Genomic DNA, 15107 nt, shown 5'->3' with positions numbered 1-15107 from the left:
GATTCTGTTATGCCCGATGTCCGAATCCCCGAGCGGGAAGAGAGAAGGCTTCCAAGACAAGGCAACTCGCAAAAAGGGAAGTTTATTACTGACTCGAGCCAGGGCTCCTGCTACATCCAACGCAGTGGTGCAGGGTCAGAGAGCCCCGAGCCCCAGCTGTTACACCAATTTATAGGGTGAACATAAGCAGTTGGTAGCTGGCTTAAGCAGATTGGTTACATGTTTGCAAAGCAATTTTATTGGTCCAAACTTTCACAGGCTTTTGTTCAAACTTAGGCGTTCACGGGCTTTTCAGCTTTCCCTCGATATGTTCCCTTTTGGGCGCCTGTTGATTGGCTGGCTCCAGGCGGCCTGATGGGGGTAGGGAATCTCACCATTTCAGGGAAAACCAAAACTTAGGTCCGGGCCGCCTGTCACAGTGTTAGCCCTGGCAGCCTCACATTCCCCCCTGTCTCTGTTTCTATGGAAGGCCCAATCATGGGTCTTCTATATCATCTGTGGGGACAGTTGAATATTGAGATCTGAGTAACATTAGGTGGACAGACAGGCAGTGTGTTTTCCCTAACAACTCCCCCTTGAGAGATTTCATACTCAAGATGCTTTTTGGGAATTGGGGGGGAGGTCTCTTTCTTCTGTAACTTCTTCCTGCTGTGCCTGGGCATAGGCCTGCCTAGCAGAGCAGAAGTCTCTCTATACCTGGCCTAAGTTGGGGTGTTTTATATCTGAAACCAGCTTTTACTCTTGTAATAACAGCAACTCAGTTTGAAACTGTTGGCGCCTCTCAGAGGTAAAATAGACAGGGGCCAAACAGGAGACCTAACAGGATGGTCATCACTGGTCCCCAGAAACAGGAGGCACTGCTGGGATGATTGGCTGGTGGTCAAGCAGCAGAGCTGTGTTCTAGGAATCTTGTGTTTAGTCTGAAGTTACCATCTTCCACCTGGGTGGGGGCTCCAGTTCTGTAGAAGAACTCAAAAGACATTGTTTTGAGAATGGTGGCATCTAAGCCTGATACGACTCAGAAAACTCAAGTGTTTAGCAATACAACGTCTAATCTGAAATTACACCCATAGTAACACCTGGTTATTTCCCAGGATGTCTGAACCATAGCTGAGTACTCTATTTTGACTTTTAATTGTAAAATTTTTCTTTAATAGCCAAAGCAGATGGCACCATTAATGATGTCAGTGTTTCTCTAGGTATGAAAAGATGCAAGAATTGGGACTCATAAAATCTCCTGAAAAGATCTAACTATCTGAAGGCCTGTTCTGCCAGTTTTTCCCAGAGCACGGAATGCCTCCTTCTTGATCTTCACCCTGAACTCCTTTCAGGGCCGTTGAAAGTCAGCAGTTGCAGTGGCCATGATATAATCGCTGTAGATGTAGATGGCAAGTGTCAATCTTCAGTTGGCAGAGCCCCTTTTTGTTTATAAACTTGACCACTACTTTGAGGGGGGCATTTCAGGACCATTTTATCCCATGGTGCTGAGAATGTCCATTCTCAGGTTTGGCAAAGATTTTGTCGACTGGCCACTCAATGTGCTGTTACTGGACTAGGCCATAAAACAGTATCTAAAATTCTCTGGACCACCTGTCTTACTAGCCTCTTGGTCCAGGAAAACACTCCCTCTTGTTGCTTTTTCTCATATCTAGAGTTACACTGTCATCATCATTGATCTCATAGGGAACTATATATTATTTTATCAGAGGCCTCAGTCACACATTTGGCACTGTAAGAAATAGTAATTTTGTAAAACAGGTGAAATACAAAGAACATAGCCAGCAGTACTAGTAAAGTCACAAGTAAGACTTAAGAGCTTCCATTAGATGTAGCCCAGTATATCCCAGGTCGTCTGACTTAGTCTACTCTGTACGAATCTTTATCTTTCAGGGAAATTATACATTGGCACCACCATTTATAAGGCACACAGCCCAGTTTTCTAGTGTTACTAGACTGATTATCTTTAGTATGATTTAATTGTTTTTAACACAGAGGAGACTTTAAACCTAAATTACCATAGCCTGGTGTTATCTATATAAATCTATCTCATAATTGTGGGAGATTTCTTTTTTTTTTTTTTGCTAAAACTTTTCTTGTTGCTCTGATTGAGCTTGAGGAATAGAAAAAGGCTCAAATTTATAGCCAGAGTCAGAGTAGGTATTATTAATTGGCCCAGTGAGGGGATCCCGTCTGGTAGTATCATAGTGACCTGAATATGACTATAAATTTTTTTAAGTAAATTTCCTCAGGGCCAACCAGTTACAGTCTTGTAGTAGAGAAATTTACCAAGGTAACCCAGAACTAGATACAGGTAATTGGCCACAAACCGAACAATTGGATTGATTTCTAAAATTGGCATAGAATCAGGCCTATGATAGAAAAGCATTTGATTTATATACAAAGGTCCAAGAAGTTAACAGAACACTATAAACGATCATATGAATCAGGTCCAGCATCTTGGACAAGCTGTCTACCTCTGAAGTCGTTGTCTTCTCATCCTGGTGTACTGTAGTTTCTCTTGTTTGAGCATCATTTTAAGGTGAGATCAGGTCAGCTGTCTTCTCTATAGACCAATCCAGTGTAGGGGCCTTTGGAAGTGGGAATTAATCTAAGAGTTAATTTCCTTTCAGTTTCATTGTGCATGAGCTAGTTAAGAGTACCTGATAAAAAGTCCTTCCATCCAGGTTGGAGACAGTATCTTAAATTATGTCTTTTTCTAGTCCTGGTTGCAGGTCATGAGGCATCTGATCTTCATCCAAAGAAAAATTACTGAGATAAGCTTCAGAAACAAACTTTCACATTAATATCACATAACAGAATTGATCATAGACTTTTTATTTTGCTGAAACACTTATAGGATCTCAGACTGAACTTTTAATATAAAACAGGGCTGGGAAACTCACACCAAAGGCTTATCACAGATTTTGCCTAACAAATCTAGGTGAACTCTTCTCTTTTAAGGTCTCAAAAATTCCTTGAGATTTTTGTACCTGTTAGTGAGATAACCTTTTTAGCTCATTTGATAAACTTACTGGAAACTTAAGAGTTTCAAATTTCTGGAGGAGTCAGATAGAGAGAAAATATAATTGTTTTGTTTATAACGTGTAATTTTACCAAATTATTTTTATAATTAGTTTGAGAGGAAGGTTTTCTCTACTCCCGGAAAACACACAATTTAAACCTGTAATTTCTTAAATAGAAACCATAAAAGTTATAAGCATATTGGCTGGTTCATTCAGTCCTTTGTTAACTTTTGTGAAGTCATCCGGTTTTTCACAGAATACCAAGACATATCAAAATGTTAAGAACTCCATATAATTTCTAGGATATCTGTATTAGTAATTTTTCATACATTATAACATGAGCGGATTTATTACTCATTTGATAATCTTTTTCATGTAATTTAACCAACCAAATAAACAGTTTAATATCTCTCTTTGGGATGTTTCAGGGGCCCTCTGAAACACCCCAAAGTTAGCTAGATGTCAAAGGAACTTCAAAAGAATTTGATTCAGAAAGTTTTATCAAAAAGATCAATTAAAAGCTTTAGAACATTTGGTCAGATTTAGTCAATGTTGATGGGTGTATCATTTAGCTTGTTGATATGTCACAATGGGCGCAAATACCAAGGCTCAAGGTCTAGTGAAAGTCAGCTCCGCCATCTTGGACCTAATTGGCTCTAACCAGTTTTCTTATGACCGTGTCATTCTTAACAAAATCCATTTATTTAACTAATTGTAATCTAATTTTAGAAAATCCTGATCATGCATAACTCTTTTTAGTATTTTCTTTACACTTTTTTTTTTTTTAATGAAAGCACACTTCTTGCTTTTCTTTAGCAACCAAGAGCTAACTTTTTTTTTTTTCCTTTTTTTTTTTTTTTTTTCTTTTTGGTCTTGTTTATCTCACAAGACCTCCAAAAATTATGTAGAACTCTCCCATAGCCCTCCTAGAGGGCCGGGGGCGGGGGGGGGGGTGACCCCAACTCTAACTCTTATATTAGCATTTTATAGATTGGTGAGCATAAATACCAGTGATAATTTTTAAAACCTTTGTTTTCTTAAAACATTTTAGGATGGCATCAAACATTATTCATTTATAGTCCCAAATCTCTTTAGTTTTTCTGTAAAAGGAAATCAGTGTTTAGTAGTAAATGTTTCAAAATCTTATTTCATTTGGAAATGACCTAATTATTTAATAGACTTCCAATACTTAGTTTAGCACAACCCTTAGAAATTCAAGTTACACCAATCTGGAGAGACTATTTTAAACAGATATTCTTAAAGAATAATTATTCTTAATAGAGTTTATATACAAACTCATACCTCATTTACATTTTTAGAAGTTTTTTTACTCAAGGTAATTTCCTTGTCAACAAACTTGTAACAGGTATAATATTTAACTTATATTAAACCTAGGTACAATGAAAATATTTCACTTGGTGTTAATTACTCTAAGACATGTCTATATTAGATAGGTCAACAAACAAACATTAATATCAGGTATTTAATACTGAATATTTCCCAGTTCACCTAAACCTGGAATTTATTGTTTAATTTAGACTTATTTGATTTGTAAGCTCTTACCCTTTTTTAAGCCAATTAAATAGAGCTCATTCACAAATTAACCTAAAAATATTTTCCAGAGATAAAGACATACCAAAACATATTTAGACAGACACAGTGTAAGATCTATCTTCATTTTCTAAGTTTGGTCATGAATTAGATATTACAATATAAAATTTAAATAAATAACATTTTTAAAGGCTTCTTGTTTTCCTTTTCTTCTCAGTCTCAGGAGTTAAAGATGGTCTAGATGAGTGTTCTTGAGAGCCCTGGTCTCAAGGCACAGGGAAAGAAAATCAAGTTTTAACAAAATGGCGGCAGGTCTAAATGGTGGCCAGACAAAGCAAAATAGCCATCACAAATCACAACACAGAAGAGAGTTAAAACACATATAAACCTGGCAGTCCTCATCAGACACTCTCTTAAATACAAGAATACAGTCTCTCAGAAAACCTTCTATAGAGACACACAACTTCAGATGTTTTCAAAGATTTCAAAAGGAGGAAAGGAAGCCAGGTTGAAAGAAGGAGGAGGACCAGAGACAATGCCGGCACACACACAAACACAGAGAGCTGAAGACAAACACATGGACAGACAAACGTCAGCCGATAACATAGCGCTGGGTTTTTGGGCCCCCTGAATTCTCTTGCCTCCCAGTAGCAGGTTCACCTTACTGAATGGCGTCCACTGTTCACCAGACTTGGGGTCGGGAGAGGAACTTTCCTTCCCGCAGAGCCGGCTGCCTTCCAGCGCGTCGGCTGGTCTTGGCCTTATGCTGGCTGGAATGTTTAATCCGTTCCCCCCTTTATAGAAAGCTTTCTTCTGTGCCAGATACCTTCCTGCTTCACAGCAGGGCCTTGGATTTACACTGGACTTTCCTGTCCTGCCTGAGCACCAGTGCTATTATTTATCTTTCCCCTCTGTCTTGCAAGCGTTCTTTTCTCCCGGTCAAGGGATCCCGGACGAGCCCCCCAAATGTTATGCCCAATGTCCAAATCCCCGAGCGGGAAGAGAGAAGGCTTCCAAGACAAGGCAACTCGCAAAAAGGGAAGTTTATTTCTGACTCGAGCCAGGGCTCCTGCCGCATCCAACGCAGTGGTGCAGGGTCAGAGAGCCCCGAGCCCCAGCTGTTACACCAATTTATAGGGTGAACATAAGCAGTTGGTAGCTGGCTTAAGCGGATTGGTTACATGTTTGCAAAGCAATTTTATTGGTCCAAACTTTCGCAAGCTTTTGTTCAAACTTAGGCGTTCACGGGCTTTTCAGCTTTCCCTCGATATGTTCCCTTTTGGGCGCCTGTTGATTGGCTGGCTCCAGGCGGCCTGATAGGGGTAGGGAATATTACCATTTCAGGGAAAACCAAAACTTAGGTCCGGGCCGGCTGTCATAGTGTTAGCCCTGGCAGCCTCACAGATTCTTTACTGCTGAGCCACCTGAGAAGCATAGTCTGTTTAGATAAGAGGAAATATTACAATCAACTAACTTGGACTTCAAGGAGGATGCTTCCTAGGTGGGTCAATATGAAGAAGGTCAAGTTCATTAAAATGTGCTAGGAATTTCAACCTTAGATACTCAATTTGCCATGAAAAATACTACTCAGAGTATTATAGCTTAGTATATAGTATAATATATACTAATAATATAATATATACTATAATATATACTAGTATAGTACATAGTATAATATTGTACAATTATAGTATTATACTATTATACCTGCAGATAGTACTTTCAGAAAGATGTATTTTTTAACTACATATTGAGTAAAATTCTAAACATAATCAAAATCTGTTCCAGAAACTCAATATTTCACTTTGGACAATAAAGAACTTTAAAAAGTATAAGTTTAGGGACTTCCCTGGTGGCCCAGTGGTTAAGAATCCACCTTGCATTGCAGGGAATGTGGGATTGATCCCTGGTCAGGGAATTAAGATCCCACATCCATGGGGCAACTAAGCCCAGGAGCCACACGTGGAGAACGGGCGCATGGCAATGAAGGTCCTACCTGAGGCATCAAAAGTCCTCCATGACACAACTAAGACCCAACTCAGCCAAGTAAATAAATAAACATACTTTTTAAAAGGTATAGATCCAGAAAGAACTAGTCCAGGTCTCAACAATATTTGTTTTTTTTTTTTTTTTAAGAAACAAATAAGACTACCTCAGCTATTGATTCCTGATTATTCTACAAGCTCCAACTGCCCTGGAATATCTTTTCCCCTCTGACCACCTGAGACAATGAAGACCTCACCCTGTCCTGAATTTATCCTATGATTCTTATACTCATAGCCCAGTATGCACTATGTGAAGTCACGTTTTTGTCTTGCTGTTGTTCAGTAGCTGAGTCGTGTCTGATTCTTTTTGACCCCATGGACTTCAGCACACCAGGCTCTTCTGACCTTTACTATCCTCTGGAGTTTGCTCAAATTCATGGCCACTGAGTCAGTGATGTTATCTAACCATCTCATCTTCTGCTGCCCTTTCTCCTTTTTCCTTCAATCTTTCCCAGCACCAGGGTCTTCTCCAATGTGTAAACTCTTCACACCCTTATGTGTGAATATGCTTATTAAGAGTTTGATCCCTGGGTCAGGCAAATCCCCTGGAGGAGGACATGGCAACTCACTCCAGTATTCTTGCCTGGAGAATCCCATGGACAGAGGAGCCTGGTGGGCTACAGGCCATAGGGTCACAAACAGCCAGACACCACTGCAGCGACTTAACATGCATGCACACACACTTATTAAGCATGTGCTTCCTTTATTAAGGGCTTCCCTGGTGGCTCAGACAGTAAAGAATCTGTCTGCAATGCGGGAGACCTGGGTTTGATCCCTGGATCAGGAAGATTCCCTGAAGAAGGAAATAGCAACCCACTCTAGTATTCTTGCCTGGAGAATTCCATGGATAGAAGAGCCTGGAGGGTTACAGTTCATGGGGCAGCAAAGAGTCAGACACAACTGAGTAACTAATACTCACTCATTCACTCACTGATTCATTAAGTCTGGGATGGGGTTTGAGATACTGCATTTCTGACAAGCTCCCTGGCCAAGTTGGTGCTGATGGTCTTGGGACCATACTTTTAAGCACTCTTGACTACATTGGTTAAGAAATTGAAAGAATGTGGGCTGATCCCAAAAGCATGGATCTGATTGAATGCTAAAAATGAACATCCTATAACAGAGGTATAAGGTTATAAATTCATCAAGGACAAACATCTGCTGTGGTCATCTCTGTATCCTCCACTACCCAGCACCATGCCTGGTGCATGGTAGATGTCTATTGGGTAACCGATTGATTAGTGCTACTGGGGGCCCCAGATAGAGTCCAGAGAACAATGGGAAGTAGAGAAAAGAGTATAAGACAAGAAGGGGAATGAGGAAGGGGAATGGGACAGAGAAGGAAGAAAGCCACATGTGGAGGACCTGATCTAGAATCTGGAACACTGTTACAGGAGTCCTCTTAGTGACCTCAATGACACAGCAGGCCTAACTCAGTCCAAGGCAATCCCCTGATTCCAGAAAGGTGTGGCTATAAAACAACCTGAGAAGCACCTGTCTGGTTGATAAGAACTTAAAGGAGTGAAATTAATCAAAACCTGCTCTCAGAACATTTCTGATGTCTGTGGAACAAGACACTGACGATTTCTCAAACACGTCAGTTGAGTAGACTTTTCATGCCAAGATAATTTCATATGAGAATTCAGCCTCCTCCAGGCTATTGATTAGACCAAGAATCAACATTTTTTGGGGAGGGAGATAAACAAGAGTTACACCTTTGCTGAAGTGCTGCTGATCTGTATACAATGACACTACCTGATTGGGTAACTGGACAGTCCCTGTAAAACTGGGTTGCTGTGCTCCATGCCCTCCTGGCTTCATTTGAAATTCTCCCCTGCCAGAGATATCCCTAGAGTTACTGGTTGACAAAAATTAAATGCCATAGCCTAGGAGGGCTAGAACACTTGCCCTGTTTTTAGACGTTAGACAGTCCCCTTAAGGAAAGTCCCTGAGGCCTGGCATGATGCAGATGTAATATTCTGATGAATTGTATCTGACAGGCCCCAATTCCTGAGATGCCTGGTACTTCTGGTTTGACTTGGATCGAGTCCCAACCCTTTAAGCTCTTCTGTGGCTCCCAAGTTGCTGGCTATTCTTTGCCCCCTACTTTCTAAGGTTTCCTGGGGTTGCTGGGCTGCAGGGAAGATAAAAATGTGCTTCCTGTTTGTTTCTGTTGCTGCTCAGCACTTGGCACTTGGTCTGGCCGTGCTGCCTGGTGGCTTGAGCTCAAGTCTGAACTTCCCAGAAAAACATACAAACAAAAACATCATTCTTACACTTGATTTTCAAATCAGATTTGATCTGATTTAATGACAAAAGAGGAACATCCTATAGCAAAGAGTTTAAATCATTTGCCCCTGAAATATTTATTAATACAAAAAATCAATCCTACCATAGAGAAAAAGTATATAAATTCCAAAAGTAGAAACAGTACAGATAACATTCTCTGATATCAATACAATAAAATTATAAATTAAAAGTACAAATACAGCTCTCTGATCATAGAGCAAGCCTTCAAGATAGCGCCAAAGAAAGATAAGAAAGTTAAGAAGTCAACCTGGAAGTTTACTTTGGATCTTACTCATCCAGTAGAAGATGGAATTTTGATTCTGGAAATTTTGAACAGTTTCTACTGGAGAAGATTAAAGTGAATAGAAAGACTGAAAATCTTGGGAAAGTCATTCACATTGAACACTTCAAGAACAAAATCACAGTTGTTTCTGAGAAACAGTTCTCTAAAAGGTATTTGAAATACCTTACCAAGAAACAGCTTAAAAAGAACAATCTTTGTGATTGGCTTCATGTGGTTGCATCTGACAATATGAGCTTTGTTACTGCCAGATTAGTCAAGATGGAGATGAATCTGAGTCTGAGGACTAGATGAAGCCATCCTTTATAGGGCTTCACTTGCTAATAAAACAAATGAAGCATACAAAATAAAGAAACATCTTGAAATGGACCTTTAGTTTATCAGGGAATAAAAAACATTACCCTGTATGCTAAGCATTCATCTCTTTTATTTAAGTGTATGCTGTTTATATGGTGCTGGCTTTCCTTAAACACTTTTCCCTTTTAAATTTTTATTGGAGTATAGTTAACTTACTATGTTGTGTTACTTTCGGGTGTATAGCAAAGTGAATGAGTTATACATTCAATCGCTGGGATGGGAGGAGAAGGCAATGGCAACCCACTCCAGTACTCTTGCCTGGAGAATCCCATGGATGGAGGAGCCTGGTAGGCTGCAGTACATGGGGTTGCAAAGAGCTGGGCACGACTGAGACTTCACTTTCACTCTTCATTTTCATGCACTGGAGAAGGAAACGGCAACCCACTCCAGTGTTCTTGCCTGGAGAATCCCAGGGACAGGGGAGCCTGGTGGGCTGCCGTCTATGGGGTCACACAGAGTCGGACACAACTGAAACAACTTAGCAGCATCAGCAGCAGCCTGGGATGGGAAGATCCCCTAGAGGAGGGCATGGCAACCCACTCCAGTATTCTTGCCTGGAGAATCCCCATGGACAGAGGAGCCTGGCAGGGAACAATCCATGGGGTCACAAACAGTAGGACATGACTGAGCAAGTAAGCACACAGCGCGCGTGCACACACACACACACACACACACACACACACACACATACACACACATACACACACACACATACACATACATACACACACATACACACACACATACACACATATACACACACATACACACACACACACACACACAGTGTATATATGTCAGCCTCAGACTCCCAACATATCCCTCTCCCTCAAGTCCCCTAGTAACTATAAGTTTTCTATATTGGTGACTACTTCTGTTTTGTAAATAAGCTTTTATCCGCCCTTTAAATACTTTGTATATAAGTAATACTTAAATAGCTTATAGCTAGTGGAATTTCTTTCAGGATTTCTGCAATGTACTGATTTTACAGATGTTCTCAAGTTAAATTATATAGTGAAAAAATGAAGCACAATTTTGGGTATAACTATGTAATAAAATAAATTCTCAAAAAAATAAATGTACAAATACACAAAATTAAGAATGAGAAAGACATGCCTCGGAGTAACTAAGCTTGTGAGACAGGACTACTGAGCCCAGCTGCTACAACTACTGGGCTTTGCATGCCCCAGAGCCTGTGCTCAGGACAGAAGAAGCCACCGCAGTGAAAAGCTCACACTATAACAAAGAGCAACCCCTGCTTAACTGCAACTGGAGAAAGCCCACGAGCAGCAATGATGACCCACCACAGCCAAAAAATAAAAGAAAGAAAAAGAAATCCTAGAAAAAAGAAAAAGAATGAGAAAGTACTATCTAGCACACGGATTGTGTGTGTGTGTCTGTGCTTAGTCGCTCAGGCATGACCAACTCTCTGCAACCCTTTGGACTGTAGCCCTCCAGGAGCTATACTCAATATCCCGTGACAAACTATAATGGAAAAGACTATGGAAAAAAATGTAGCCTCTTGATGAAAGTGAAAGAGGAGAGTGAAAAAGTTGGCTTAAAGCTCAACATTCAGAAGACTAAGATCATGGTATCTAAGATCATGGCATCAGGTCCCATCACTTCATGGCAAATAGATGGGGAAACAGTGGAAACAGTGGCTGACTTTATTTTGGGGGGCTCCAAAATCACTGCAGATGGTGATTGCAGCCATGAAATTAAAAGACGCTTACTCCTTGGGAGGAAAGTTATGACCAACCTAGACAGCATATTAAAAAGCAGAGACATTACTTTGCCAACAAAGGTCCATCTAGTCAAGGCTATCGTTTTTCCAGTGGTCATGTATGGATGTGAGAGTTGGACTGTGAAGAAAGGTGAGCACTGAAGAATTGATGCTTTTGAACTGTGGTGTTGGAGAAGACTTTTGAGAGTCCCTTGGACTGCAAGGAGATCCAACCAGTCCATCCTAAAGGAGATCAGTCCTGGGTGTTCATTGGAAGGACTGACTGATGCTGAAGCTGAAACTCCAATACTTTGGACACCTCATGCGAAGAGTTGACTCACTGGAAAAGACCCTGATGCTGGGAGGGATTGGGGGCAGGAGGAGAAGGGGACAACAGAAGATGAGATGGCTGGATGGCATCACCGACTCGATGGACATGAGTTTGAGTAAACTCTGGGAGTTGGTGATGGACAGGGAGGCCTGGCATGCTGCGATTCATGGGGTCGCAAAGAGTAGGACATGACTGAGCGACTGAACTGAACTGAACTGAACTGAAGACATCCTCCAAGACACAGAGACTAAAGAGTTTTACAGATGAAGTCTTTCCAGTCTTCAAGGAATAAATATTTAAATGTTTGTTAACATTTCCAGGGGGAAAAGTGTAAAACTCTAATTATTTGTACAAAACCATGTAACACTGATTCTAAAATATAACTGAAAAATATATATCCCAATTTTTATCTTATAAATATTGACACAAAAACCCTAAATAAAGTATTACAAAATAAAATCAAACAATATTTTAAAAGACCATAACCCCATGACCAAGGACAGGTCAATGCAATGCAATTAGCAATGCAAAATTAGTTCAGTATCAGCAAATCATCATGGTTAAAGGTCAAAGGAGAAATACAATTTCTTTGCCTGAATATATGTTGCAAAGACATTTGTAAAATCCAATATCAACTGTTTTTTAATTTAAAAAGTAGGAATCAAAACAAAAACCCAACATTCTGCATAAGACTAACATTCTGGATTTCAGCCTGGGGCCTTTTCCTTGGGCAGCTCTCTCAGCTGCAGGAGGAGGGGCTGCTCCTTATATCTGCTATTTCTATGTTCCTAAGAGTTCTGTTCACTTCTTACTAGCCAATTCCTTCTTACTCCAATCCTCTGTTGTAGTTAACAGGTATTTATATGAAAAATTCCCTGTTCACCTTATTGTGTGGTTTCTCTCCTTTGACTGATACACTAACCAAAATACCAAATAAGATTCTTGTGAACTGGATACAATTATTCTAAAGCTTTTATGAAGAAATAAACAACTGAGAATAGCTTGAAGCTTTATGGAAAATGAGAATAACGTGCAGAGATAGATTTGCAATGAAGCTGGTAAACTTCAGGGTCCCACACCTGCCTGGTCCACTTTGAAGGCCCTGGGAAGAATCGAGCAATGTATCCATATCGATATGCGTGCTGAGTGACTTCAGTCATTTCCGACTCTTTGCAACCCAATAGACTTCCCAATAGGTTCCCAGGCTCCTCTGTCCCTTTGATTCTCCAGGCAAGAATACTGGAGTGGGTTGCTGTGCCCTCCTCCAGGGGACCTTCCCAACCCAGGGATCAAATCCACGTCTCTTACATCTCTTGGACTGGCAGGCGAATTCTTTACCACTAGAAATATCTGGGAAGCCCCCATATGGTTATATGTGTTTATAAAAACTTGGAATGTAATGTATTTTAACCAACTTTGGTTAAGATCTCTATCTCTTTTCACTCCAACTTCCTCTATATAATACTTTCTCTTATGATGGATGGTACCAGAGGGGCCATAATGGAAACCAGATAAGGGAATGTTGACTTGAAGATTCACTGAGTTTAGGTTTAATGGATATATTTATGTGATATCCAGTCATTTTGTATATAGTTAAACTCATTGTTGCCATCTTTGTATAGGTATGGCTGCTAAGAATATTTCTGCTGTCTGTTACACCAGCTCCCTCAGATTCAGGACATAAAGGTACAACGTGACTATGACAACATCAACAATCAGTTTATTGATTAGGGCCACCATTTTGAAGAAGATACAAGATTAGTCACTGAAATGAAACAACTTAACATGCCCTGAGCTCTTGCAGGTCTAGAAACTTTCTAGAGGTTGATGGACATTGAGAGTCAAACTTGAAGTTTCCTCCAATTTACATGACATTACCAGCGACAAGCTATGAAGCTGAAAGAAATTTTATTTCAATTATAAAAATTTATAAACTTCAGAACTATGCAGATGCCTCAGAAAGATAAGAATAGAACTACCCCCATTTGATCCAGCTAACCCACTTCTGGACATTTATCCAGAGAATACAGAAACACTAGTCCAAAAAATATATATGCAGCCCTATGCTCATTGCAACATTATTTACAGTAGCCAAGATATGGAAACAACATAAGTACCTATCAATGGATAAATGGGTAAAGAAGATGTGGTAATAAATACAGTGGAATACTACTCAGCCATAAAAAGGTGCAATCTTGCCATTTGCAACATATATGGACCTTGAGGTTATTATGCTAACTGAAATAAGTCAGATGGTAAAAGACAAATACTGTATGATTTCACTCAAATGTGGAATATAAAAAACTAATAAATAAACAATAAAGAAAACAGATAGACAAAAAGAACATATAGTGGTTACCAAAGTGGGGAGGTGAAGGTAAAAATGAGGTAAAATGTATGTCGATGAAAGTAAATTTTTGGTGATGAGCATGTTGTAGTGTATATAGAACTAGAAATACAACATTGTAAATGTGAAACCTAAATAATGTAACAGTATGAATCAGCGTTACCTCAATAAAATAAATTTTAAATAAGTTAAAAAATTATAAACTTCAATTATAAAAATGTTTCAATCATAAAAAATAAATTTCATCTAAATATGATAGGAAAAAATGATTTTTTCCTATAGAAAATTATAAAATCATTTGACATGAAGAGATAATCAGAGGACACTGCCAAAAAAAGTAGGGGAAATATAGAAAGATCAGAGGCAATGAATAGAAATATTGCTTTTTCCAGACTTTATGATGTTTGTAGCATTTATGATCATTTAAAACTCTGTAATTTGTGATTTTTTTTTCAATTTTTCTTTTTTGTACTGATTTTATTTCCATAACTTTGTATCCTTTTTGTTAAAACTTCAGGTCACACAAAACCTGTATCAACTTGGTAATGAACTAGTAGTTCTACTACATTTTAGTAGCAATAATAATTGATAACTTTGTCAAGACTTAACAATAAAACATAATCAAGACTAAAGCACATATAGAAATTTCTTTTGAGAAAAGTTGCATTATCTATAAATTGGGGAAAGGTAAAACTATTCATGATAGAATTGAGTCACCTGGAAAATCATTTGGGAAAACAGCAAAAGTGAATCCCTACCTCACTCCTTAGACTAATAAATTCTAGTTGGAGCAATTATTAAAAATGAAACTATTAAGACTCTGGAAGAAACTACAAGAAAACTTGACTTATAACATGAAACCCAGAACCAAATGGAAAAACAGATAGACTGTATTAAAATGTAAAAATTTTACATGCCTAAAAACACCAGAAACAGAAGTCAAGGACAAGAACCAATATGTGAAAAAAATATTTTCAATCTGGTACTTAATAAACAATACTAGATAAAGTACAAAGTCCATTCAGACAACACACAAAATATCAATGAATTTCTAGATGCCCAATCTCCCTAACAATTAGAAGAAACACTACATTATTCACAAATGGAAAAAACTGACCAAAAAAAAGAAATATAAACTAA

General features: G+C 39.1%; 1 pseudogene; it reads left to right on the top strand.

Moving 5' to 3' along the window:
* Positions 1–9846, top strand: part of LOC122685392 — a 42955-nt pseudogene extending 33109 nt beyond the window's left edge.
* Positions 9847–15107: the final 5261 nt, after the last annotated feature.

The sequence above is a fragment of the Cervus elaphus genome, chromosome 28 (genome assembly GCF_910594005.1).
Source record: "Cervus elaphus chromosome 28, mCerEla1.1, whole genome shotgun sequence".
Taxonomy (NCBI): Eukaryota; Metazoa; Chordata; class Mammalia; order Artiodactyla; family Cervidae; genus Cervus; species Cervus elaphus.
The sequence above is the reverse complement of the archived record's forward strand: the minus strand, read 5'-3'. Positions and strand labels throughout refer to the sequence as shown.